Source organism: Maylandia zebra, unplaced genomic scaffold (assembly GCF_041146795.1).
Source record: "Maylandia zebra isolate NMK-2024a unplaced genomic scaffold, Mzebra_GT3a scaffold11, whole genome shotgun sequence".
NCBI lineage: Eukaryota > Metazoa > Chordata > Actinopteri > Cichliformes > Cichlidae > Maylandia > Maylandia zebra.
Window position 1 is genome coordinate 5,654,162 of NW_027490041.1, and position 12,172 is coordinate 5,666,333.

The following is a 12,172-nucleotide window of genomic DNA, read 5'->3' on the forward strand; positions in this document are numbered from 1 at the left end:
GAGAGGCTTTTTGTTGGTTGAGTCTGAAATTGATTGTATGTACAATTCATATCCTTATAAAAAGGCAGAAATATGGTGTTTTATTAATAAACTTACATTTATGGATATAAAATAGCTAAAAGTATTAACAAATATTTTATAAAAAAACATTTATCATTCTTCCTGGGGAACTTAAAGAAAAAGAATAAAACATTTTCCCATCGTAAAGAAAACTCCCTTAAAATATGGACAATAACAAAACTGCTAAATTCTTCCAGAATCTCTGTGTAGAGGAACCAAAAGAGATGTGCCACAGTTTCTGGATGATCCCCACAGAAAGTTCAATTAGTATTTATGTCTCTTTTAAATGTTACCATATAGTGACTGGCTGGGTCACATTTATGAAGAATTTTATATGACTGACTGAGGCAGATATTGAGCTGTCAGTGTTTTTATATAACATTAAAGTCCCTGAGGGTATGGCACCAAGCACCATTGAGAATTCCCCAACACTGACGGGAAAATTATATAGTGTAAGGAATTCATTGTAAGTAAGTAGTACTCCCTCGTTAAATTTTAAAACTTAGTAGCGGCCGCCATTGTTGGCAGCTGAAATTTGGCTGGGCCGCGCTATGAATTCTGGGATATGGTGGGCCACGAAGGACACACCCGACCCATCCTTCAAACTCGGGGGAATGAAGGACGCATTTGAAGGAGTCGAGGAATCGGGACAGCCTTCGTCGCCTGGCTGTGACGTCATCGGCCTTCAAATGCGGCCTCCGGAGGATGCAGCCGACGTTTTGGGACACAGCTTGTGTGTCTTTGTTGGTCATGTGACCTCCCAGGGACTACACATGGAAACGAGCAGTTTAGCTCAAATCTGGCAGGTTTCCATCGTCTGTTTTTGTCCTGATGTCCATGAACATGAACACTGTCCCTGTCAAACACGTCCAGATAATCTGATCCAGTGTTGTTCTTCTTCTGTGGTGTTTGTGATGGAGCAGCAGCTGCTGATCCTGATGTCCTCCACCAAGGGGGCAGCAAATTCAGCTGACTGTCATCATTTATTAAAAAGATGTAACAATGTGACATAATGCAATATAATAGTGTCAGTTACACATTGTGGGTTGCACTGTGGCCAGAATGGACATTACCTCCTGCCTAATGGAAGCTGTCAGCCATCCTGCAACCATGAATTAGATAAGCAGAAGTGAAGGGATTGTTAACAACAATTTAATAATAAAATGTAATGTGATAGTTGCACTTTATTAGCTCCCCACAATCGTATGAATAATAAGCATGAATGCACTGCATGCTCATAGCAAGTTCTTTAGGTTTAAAGTGAGATCCTGCTTTAAAGGGCGCTTCATCTGCTGGGAATGACATGTTTCTTCTAGTATGTAAGGCTCAGCCCATCTTACTGGGACTTACTTTTGTAGATCCACATGCTCTAAACCTGCTGCTCCATGATTGGTGCAGAAGCTTTAAGCTACTATTAACAAATAATGACCATGGACTTAGTTGTTACTACAATAACTTATCATTGAGCAACTTTTAATTTTACTTGTAAAACTATGCAAGTAGAATTGAATGGGGCACAGTGAGCTGAGCACAGGCCCACTCTGTGACACTCAGAGGTTTGTGGATATCATACTGAGAGTATTGGACACAGTGCAGCCAGCTTGCAGCCACTTTCCCACCACTTTAGCACAATGTTTACATGAGACTCAGCCACACTAATGTTCCTGGGCAGACATGTGGTGCAGCATGGCTGATGGCACTGTACCTGCAGCTGTCATGGACAAGAACCACTCAATACCTCACCCAAGCCAAGCCTGTGCTGATGTTGTGATCTGAGACCGAGACACTAACCCAGGATCATGATATGATGTTGTGAGAGTTTCACTAAGAATTAGCTCTGATTACAAGATTTCAATCTATGGTAACTCTAATTTGTATTTACTTCAGTTTGTTCATCTTGGAGCTGTGTGCAGCTGAGGACAGTCTTATTATTACCAGGTGAGGATATGTAACAGCCACAGTCTGTAGAGATGATGTCACCATGGAGTGGTGATGTCACTGGAGCTGCCAATATGTGCTCCAGCCAAAGCTACACCAGAGGGTTGTGCTGTGTAACAGGTTGGTGCAGGTGGTGTTATCTACATTTGAACATTAGGCAACAGTCTCATGAAGACACTTTCTATTGTTCACTAAAGACCAACAATAACAGAGACAAAGGGAGAGCAGCAGAACTAGTGCTAACAATTAGCACTGCTAGCCTGCCCACCAACACCAGCTAATGTTCTAAAAACGATGATCAATGATTTTGCTGTAACGGCTCCAGCTGTCTGTGTCAGGGACACGTTGGAGATGAAGTGAGTGATCCAGTGACAAAGGTTTGGAAAGCTGCAGTCAGCTGAGACTAAAGGAGTCACCTGACCGAGAGACCAAATGTTTCACTGAGAACGTCCAGATGAACAGAATCAACCTTTGGGATAATCTGTTCCACACATCCATGTTTCACTTACTGCATTATATTTCCTCATTGCTGTGCACACAGGCCTGTGGCTTATAACCAACTCCAAGTTCAGACTCAGAGGCTGCTGAAGCTGTTTTCTGGAACAGAGACGTGTTGGATATAAAAGCAACTCTTCTTTATGTGTCAGCACTGAGGAAAGGAGCAGCTTCGTTTCTAAGTGTATGAAGGACTGTAGCAGTGTGTGTGTGAGCTTTATTTCACAGACAGAACCATGTCAAAAACACAACTTCAGGTAAAAACAATACAAAATCAAAGAGTCTGATCAGAAGGATTAAACAGAGGAGTGTGGGACTGTTTTTAACAGACAGCAGGTTAAGCCAGGCTGGAGGAGTAAACTGAGCCTCGGTGTGAGCAGCAGTGTGTTTGACAGGAAGCTGAGATAAACAGTCTGGAGCCCATTTAGTGCTTCATATGAAAGTGTGAGGATTTGAAAGCAAATCTAAAATCAAGCAGGAGTCAGTGTGAGAATGATTTGTGCTTTTCCTCAGTCAGATGCTGGGAGTTTCAGTTCATCCATGTTCAGCGTGCTGTGCTTTGTGTAACAGGAGAATATGACAGTATAAATCAAGTCTTCATGTCACTGAAAGCCTCCACAGTCTGCTATGGAGGTGCATCAGTTTGGATTTACAAGAAGAACATTTCTTAAACCTGCCACAAGATGGCGCTCCAACAGAAGGGATGTCCACAGTGTAACACAGACACACACATACTGTGTGAATGTGTGAGTGAATGGGCTTTCAACACAAGGCTTCTGCTGCTACCTTTAATGACATAATTAGCTAACAAGAACAAACTGTTAATTACCACCAAAGAACGGCTCCAGATTTTAGCTGCTGACCATTTTGTGAAACGTTGATTACATCAGCTTATTGTTGATTTTTCAACCTTAATATCAGCTGCTTTAAAGGAGCCTCGTTCTCTGGCAGTAACACTTTTCTTCACTAGATGCAGTGCAGGCACAGTCTGTGTTTCTAAACTACACACTAATGTTCATTGTTGTGCAGCTAAATCCTCCCTCTGGATGGGAAGAATCCCTGTCAGGCTTCAAACACCTGGCTTGGTGTTCTGGAGCTAATGTGTCACCTGTGAGGACTCTGAGATGAACACACAGCAGACACTTCAGTTCTCCGTCTGTGTGTCCTCAGTTTCCCAGCATGCCTTGGCTGTGGTGGTGGAGGTGAATGAGGGGGAACATGCTGCTCTGTCAGCACTCAGGTTTCATACCTGGTGATCTCAGAGGACAAAGCGGCGTTACAGCAGCGCACGTTGATGAGACCTGATGCTCTGAACAGTTCAGACTTCAGCCTCACTCTGAGAAAACAAACGACTGACTGTCAGCAGCAACTACACCTGCTCCATCAGTGACGGAGAGAAGAACTGAGACTGAGAGACATACAGCTGCAGGTCAAAGGTCAGAAACGCCCGCTCTTTGTACGGGTCAGGAGTTAGTACTGCAGAGGTCAGAGGTCAGCTTGCTGACAAACCATTTGAAACAGTTTGGAGCTAAAAGCACAACAGCAGAGGAAAGAAGAGACACTGCAGAGATGATGCAAAATATTGTGTTTTGTTCTCAGCTGTCAAAAAGTGTAACACACGTGTTCCAGCACAGCCTTTGTGTACTTTCACTTCTCCATACTGTCCATTGGAAATCCTGTTTGTTACTTTTTGATTTCAGTCCATGTGTCCAAAGCAAACTTCTGTCCCACACTTTCTCTGCTGACTCTTCACCGATGCTCAGATGATCTCAGATGATTTCACCAGAACTCATCAAAATTCGGGCTCCACAGAAACCCAGACGTCACTAAACAAGCGTAACAAGCAAAGTGAAAACTGGTCGTTCAGCTTTATTGACCAAAGATAAGCTCACATGTCACCTCATGACACAGACACTTATTTCCACAGCATGCACGAGGACTGACAATAAGTGTCTATAAAGCCACTTCTATCTGCCACACCTGTGCTTCTGTCATGGTTGCTCTCCTCTCACTCTGTCATTTATCCACAGTCTGCCTCCCTCTGCTCCGTCAGCTGACGTCCTCTCTACACCACCTGCTGTGTTTTATCCTGCAAAAACACATTTAAGAAGCGTTGCACCGAGTAACGGGAGGAACTGCTATAAAATCCATTTAAAGGAGGTGGTGCTGAGTGCTGTGACTGGGGTCCCACCACTGACATCACGGGTGGAGGACATGTTGGAAAACTGCTACAAAGTGCTGTGCAGCCAGCAGAGCTTACAGTCTGTCCTGTGTGTCATACAGGCTCTCACACTTAGTGTTTCTGTGACACATTGAAGAGAAGTTTGTGTTGTTCACAGTTGTGCTTGTACTGAGTGACAGCTGACATGACCTAACAGGAATAATGTGTCTGTGCTGAATGAGAAGTAACACACAATGAAGTCTTGATGCATCTCAATCATCCAGGAAAGTGAGTCTGTTGCTTCTGTTCATCTGGACGCAGCGTTTTGTGGGAGAAACGTGTCGTCATCATCAGGTGACGTCTTCAGTCTCAGCTGCAGGTTTCAGTCTTACAAACAGGACATTTGCATAAAGACTGAAAGCAGCTGCAGGAACGATGGGCTGGGAGCTCCGTTCCTTCATCTTAATTATGCAGATTCTCAGGACCATTGATCAACAACCACTGATCCATGTCCATGAGTCCCATTCACAGAGATGTGGGAATGGCTGCAGTCACAGCATGTAAGATGGAAATAAATGAGAAGTATTTAGCTGAAGTGGATTTGATTTATGTTACTTCTTTTTTAACTTGTAGTTCTACATTGGAAGATTATTGTGATATTGGAATATAAAAATACATTTATATTCTATTATTTTCTCAAAATAAGCGTCACACTGGTGGAAGCCGGTGTAGCCGCCGAAACGCCTGCATTTATGGAGACTTTCAGCCCCAGGTAGGCCAGTTATGGATCTTCGGATCCACATTATGTCAGCAGCTGTTCTCCACCGTGAACTGTGTTCAAACAAACACGCTCACGCCTCACAGACGACAGCTTACAGTCTGTAGAGATAAAGTGACTTCGTACAGCCCCGTCTTCAGTCTTGTGGAGATGATCTCGACGCTTTGGTGGATGTTACTCCTGTGCAGTATTTTGTAAAGACATGATTATACCCCGTAAGCGTGTTAAAATGTACGCTAACAATAAGCCATGGCTCACTAAAAGTGTCAAATCCTGTTTAAGGAAAAAGAGACAGGCCTTTAAAGAGGGGCTGTTACCGATTTTCAGACAGCTACCAAGGAAATGAAAATCGAGATCTTGAAAGCAAAACAGACAAAAACCTTCTTGAAAGCAAATTTGCTGCAAAAACTTTTGGGTCTGCCTGGACTTGTATGAAAACCATAGCAGGGTTTCAAAACCCCCAGAGCAGCAGTCAGGTCATTTTAGATGTTTTAATTCAGACAGAGATTTTCAAATGCTTTAAACATGTTTTCTGCTCGTTTTAGTTCTTCTGATTTCAGCGAGGATATTTGGGAACTGAAACAGAAACTGAGAGATACTCAGCACTTTATCATTGAACTCAGGGATGTTAAAAAGGCCTTTCATACAGTCAATGTGAACAAGAGCCAGGTCCTGATAATATTAGTGGCCGCCTAATTAAATCTTGTGCTGATGAACTCAGGCCTATATTTCAGGTTATTTTTAACAAATCCTTGCAAACACAACATGTGCCCTCTCTTTGCAAAGAAGCAGTCGTGGTTCCTGTCCCTAAATCTAAACGACTTCAGGCCTGTTGCCTCACTTCAGTTGTAATGAAAGTCTTTGAAAAAATCCTCAGAAATGTGATTATGAAGAGACTGAAGGTCAGCTGGATCCAATGCAGTTTGCATACAGGCCCAACAGAGGAGTGGAGGACGCACTTTTGACTTTACTAAATCTGATTCTTAAACATGTAGAGAGTAAAGGGACTTTTGCAAGACTTCTTTTCATTGATTTTTCTTCGGCTTTTAATACAACACAGCCCCATATTTTAATTAAAAGACTTTTAGAACAGTTTGAAATCAGGAAAAACCTGCTGGGCTGGATTTTAGATTTTCTAACTGACAGGTCACAAAGAGTGAGAATAAATGGGGTTCTGTCTGACCCAGTGTTCTCCTCCACAGGTTCTCCTCAAGGCTGCGTCCTATCGCCCTTATTATTCACTCTCTATACAAACATGTGTCAGGGCAGACATGAAAACAGGGTCATTATTAAATATGCAGATGACTCTGTTATTGTCAGCTTACTGAAAGAGGGTGAAACTAACCACGGCCCAGTCATTGATGACTTTGTTCAGTGGTGGGAGGAGTCTTATCTCCAGCTGAACATATCTAAAACAAAAGACATGGTTGTTGATTTTAGGAAACAACAAAATGGGCACGGAGTCACTTTAATTAAAGGTCAGAAAATAGAGCAAGTACAATCATATAAATATCTTGGGACCATAATCAATGAAAAACTGAACTTTGATCAAAATTGCAAATCAGTTTGTAAAAAGGGTCACCAGCACCTTTATTGCCTTAGGAAACTTGTTCATTTCCACATTGACCAAAAAAATGTTAACTTTGTTTTATCGTTCTTTTATTGAGTCTGTTTTATCCTTTTGTTTGGTGGCATGGTTCGGTCAGACCTCTGTCACAGAGAAAAACTCTCTGAATCAGATAGTGAGATGGTCCAGTCGTCTGATAGGTGAGCCACAGTCTTGTTTAGCCTCCCTGTACTCTGAGCAGGTACAGAGGATGGCTTTATCAATCCTTAAAAATGGTTCCCATCCTCTAAGGGGTGAATTTCAGCTTCTTCCCTCAGGACGGAGGTTTCTATTTCCGAGATGCAGGACAAAGCGTTATAAAAACAGCTTTGTCCCCGTTGCTGTCACTGAATTAAATAAGAACTGTTTTTGATTTGAAATATTAAAGTATGTGTCACAGTGAGTTTTATATATTTACTAGGTATGTGTGTTTTTAAAGGGATGTCAAATGCTGTCATTTGTCTGTAAAGCAAATTTACCTTGCCTTTGGGTATAAATAAAGTTACCTTACCTGCAGACGCTGTGCGCAGAGGTTCAGGAGCAGAAGTCCCGTTGTAAACATATCACGGCAGACCCGACGATGTTTGCATGAACGCGCTTTTTTTAAAAGTCAGGTCAAGGCTCCAAAAGCCCAAAGGCGATATAACAGTTTGTGTTTGCTACATGGATCATTGTAGTTCAGCTTTCCTTTCTTATATTTCTTTAAGAGCTCAAAATGTGTTCATTACATAAATCAAATGTAATTTTCTCTGTAGCACTTCATGGATTTCATAAGCAACACACTGTAGTTGTTCACACAAAGCATAAAGGTAAAAACAATATACACAGTGTTATCTTCATTTTAGATGTCACAAAGTATTTGCGGCTCCCAGTGTTTTCCCGAACCCTGACCCTTTGCGTGGAAACCGGGTCCAAAAGGCTCTTTGGGTGTTAAAGGTTGCTGACCCCTGCACTAGGCCCAACTGACACATATATTTGATTCCAAATACAAAAGAGAATGTGTAACCTGCTGGAAGAATGTAGGAGGTTGAGACAGGAGCTCAACACTTGGTGTCTGCAACAAAAGACAACAATATGTGGGGCGATCGTGGCTCAAGAGTTGGCAGCTCGTCTTGTAATCGGAAGGTTGCCGGTTCGAGCCCCGGCTTGGACAGTCTCGGTCGTTGTGTCCTTGGGCAAAAAAGCACTTTGGGGTCCTTAGGGACGAGTAAAGCGCTCTACAAATACAGGCCATGTAATGGCAGAAACATTCTCTAGTGTAAATCCTGACTAGTTCATTAACTACAGATCAGTTTCAGTGAACATTATTCACAGAGGGATCTGAGTTCCTTATACCAGACTCTACAGAAACTGTAACACTGTACAGCTCTGCGACTCAACAATATGACAACAATGTAACACACACTAGAATCATCAAATAAAGCCCCACTAACCACTAGAACTAGAACTAACTAACTAGCACTGGACACTTGCATATTAGAGATTTCTACCACTATAGGAGGCGAGATATCATCCTTGAACCAGAGCATCCAGCCCTCAATTTCGGACATAAAAAGCGACGTGGCCAGGCATGATAACACTTTGACTGAACTGCAGGACTGTGCCTCGAACCACTCTGACACCATCGCCACTCTCCAGGCCACTGTGGAGCGTTTGTCTGCGGAGGTAAAGAAGTTAGATGAGAGATGTGGAGCTCTTGAGGCACTCCAGGAGGAATCATTTAAGAACTGCAGGAATACCAGAAGGCACAGAGGGACCCAAGATGACTGAGTTGGTTCACACCTGTTGGCGGAGGCGCTATCTCTCCAGGAGAAGCCACTCATCGATCGAGCACATAGAGTGAATCGCCAGCGTCCCAAACAAAGTCATCTTCCTCGGCCCATCATCTTGAGATTGCACTACTACCACATTGGTGAGGAAATTCTGCTGAAAGCTGCAGAGAACAAGAACCTGATGTATAAGGGTTTTTAAAATAAACATCCTCCCAGATTTCCCTCCCTCTGTTGGAAACGCAGAGCCGCATTTGCAAATATGAGAGGAAGACTACGTGGGATGACCGGCGTCAGGTACAGACTGCTATACCCTGCAAAGCTGTTAGTGACCCATGGTGATGTGAGGAAAAGCTTTAGCGATCCCAAAGAGACCGTAGACTACGCGGAGAAGCACCTCTCCCACCCACCTTCAAATGTATTAAAAGCAAGGATATATCTATATGTCTAACGCTGACACAGCACTGTGTTTCTTCTTTTCCCTTTATATTCCATGTAAAGGTGAATATGGAGCGTTTATGGAGCTCGTTTATTGACCAGCTGTCAGTTAGAAGGTAAGAGTTACTAGGTTAACAGAGGTTAGCAGTAACAGTACGGGGAAGTATATTGTGTTGTTCTTTTGTTGTTTTTTATTTTATCCTACTTTACTTTGTTATTTTGATTTTACCTGTTGTGAGTGCTTCCCGTAATTCTCCTTTTTCTTGCGCCGCTGCGGCCAGAGTTCACAACATTACATATTTTTGTATCTATAAACAGGAAGCTGACACTCTCCAGACTTTATCAAAGGTGTGAGCGTCACAGCAGAGGCCTTTGTGTCAACGTAGCTGAAGACAAAACACAGAAACACATGAAGGAGATTTTCCTGGCCTGGATTTTATACAAATATTCTGCAGTACATCAAAAATGAAAGAAAACCATTAGTCAACATATGAACATCACCTCTGAAGTTACAGAGCTTTGATTGGAGACACAGCTGAGCGTTTTGCATTTTGCATAATTAATTACATAATTAATTATGTAACCATAATTAAATGGTTACATCATCTTTAAAGTCCCCAGAGATCAGGAAAAGGGCCTGAGGGTGCTGTGTTTGGAGTCTGCTGGTTACAGTGTGCAGGACCTCACAGGCTGCTGCAGCGTTAGCAGAGGGCGGGACATACACAGCTATCATAATCACGTGTGTAAACTCTCGTGGTAGATAGTACGGTCTCATGCTAACCGCTAGCAGCTCAGTGTCCTTACAGCATAGCGTCTCTTTGATAGAGAAATGCCCAGAGTTACACCATCTATCGTTCACAAACACAGCCAGACCCCCTCCTCCCTTCTTACCACTCTCCGCTGTTCTGTCATAAGAGGCTCAGCAGCTAAAGCAGCACACCTGGGTCTCCCAGCCTATTAAAAGCAGCCCTTTGCTTCACCTGCTTCACTAAACATTATTATTTTAAGCAGAGTGGTGTGATTTATGTAGGCATTGCTGTGTGACAGGATGACTTTTCTTGCACACCCACCAAATGAGGGCGCACATGCTTCCACGCCCACTGGTGACTGCACACATCCTTTCAAGGAAGCATTTCATTCATCCCTAACAAATGGAACAAAACACTGTGCAGCGTGTTCAGGTTTGAACGTGGCCCTGGCCTCTCTCTGCATCCACCTGGCACATGCAACACACATCCACTCCCTGCTGAACTGCTTGTATTTGATGTGTTGAAGTTTTGGTAAAGTTTGAATAAATTCCACTTTATTTATAGGAACATTTCATCTGTGGACTCCTGCTTCCCCTCTCCTTGAGCCAGTTTGTGACGGGAACATGACATAAGAAAAGTAATTTATCCCTTTTTGATTCTGTGTATCTGGCGCTCATCCAGTGAGTTCACACTTGGCAGAAACAGACTGAATTTGTCTGGAGAACTTTGGCTTCAGCCAAGTTAGATAAACACACTGTGTCTCTGTCAAAACAGCAGTGTAGTTGTGGCACCCCTGTGAGGGAATGACCACATGAATATTATTTTGTGTAAAACACTCATGTAACGGGACATTTTTCATTGCTATATGTATTTATTTTCAGTTTCTTTAAGAGGATAGAAAATCCATGTAACAGGGATTCATTTTATGTTAGAAAGCAGTGAGGGCGGAACTTTGGTGCTTGCTCCGGGGTTTCGGGGAGCAGTAAGTGGAGCCCACCTTCCGCTGCTTCCTCAGACACGTTCTGGAGGAAAGCAGAGACGCATCGTGTCTTCCTTACTCTGCTCTTCACCTGCTTTTACAGGTCGGTACACGGTGCTCACACCGAAAATGTTGTTTATTGTCACCATGGTTACCCACGTTAATGTGAATGGGAGAGTTAAGGCGGTCCGCCAAAGTTATTTATATGTAAACACGGGAGAAAACCAGAGGAGTGTCCCGCGCGACCGCACCGCGAGCCCGCTCGTTAGGTGGAGCGCTCGTGAAGCAGAGTCAGTGCGCTCCTATGCTCTGTGCAAACGTGTTGTAATGCTCCAATCAAATCAGTTCTGTGAGATGTGAATGTTAATAGTTCTGTTAAAGTGACTGAGTAGATTAGCTAGTGTAACACAAGCACTCTGAGCAACTCTGTGTAGCTAACAGAGGCATTCATGGGTTGATTCAACAAGCTGTGTTTCATGATGCACTAAATAGTGATTTTGCCAGTAAATTACTGGAGGGAACAAATGTAATGTATTTACCAATGCTGTTATTGAATAGAACTGTTTAGCCAGTAAGACACTGCAGAAGACAATGTGATGTGTTTATTGATATGATAAAAGGATGTAGCTGTTATGGAAAGAAGTGTGAACTTGAGAAACTGAACCAGTTAAAAAGAGTATATTTCACTGATGTTGTGAAATAAGTAAATGTAATTGATGTGAATGAGGAACCAGCTGAACAGTATATTGAAAGCTCATGTTTAGTGTTTTATAGCATTTATTTGTGTGAAATAAATCAGACTCAGACACGTTCTGGAGGAAAGCAGAGACGCATCGTGTCTTCCTTACTCTGCTCTTCACCTGCTTTTACAGGTAACATATTTGTCATCGAGGTCTTCATCCTTGGGACCCGTAACATAGTAACTTCTTCATTGTTATACTTCTATAGTTTTCCCATTTTGTGAGCTGTGGATGTGGAAAGTGTCTCAGTGACACATCCACATGAAAACGGCGTTACCTTCGTTCATTTGCACGTCAAATGAACGAGCTGTTTGGACTTTAACGTCACAGCTGATGCTTCGATACTCGAACTCAAGAGTTCAGCTTCCACTCAGAGGTACAAGTACACACAGCAAAGATAAACGTGTACACAAGGTGGAACCCACAAGTGCACAGCTCCAACCAGAGATGGGCAGTAAT

The 12,172-nt window shown here is 42.9% G+C and overlaps 1 protein-coding gene across 1 annotated transcript in view; it reads left to right on the forward strand.

The window, feature by feature from the left end:
• LOC143415939 (uncharacterized) overlaps positions 1-12,172 on the forward strand; it is a 282,785-nt gene that overhangs the window by 95,936 nt on the left and 174,677 nt on the right. The window lies entirely within an intron of this gene.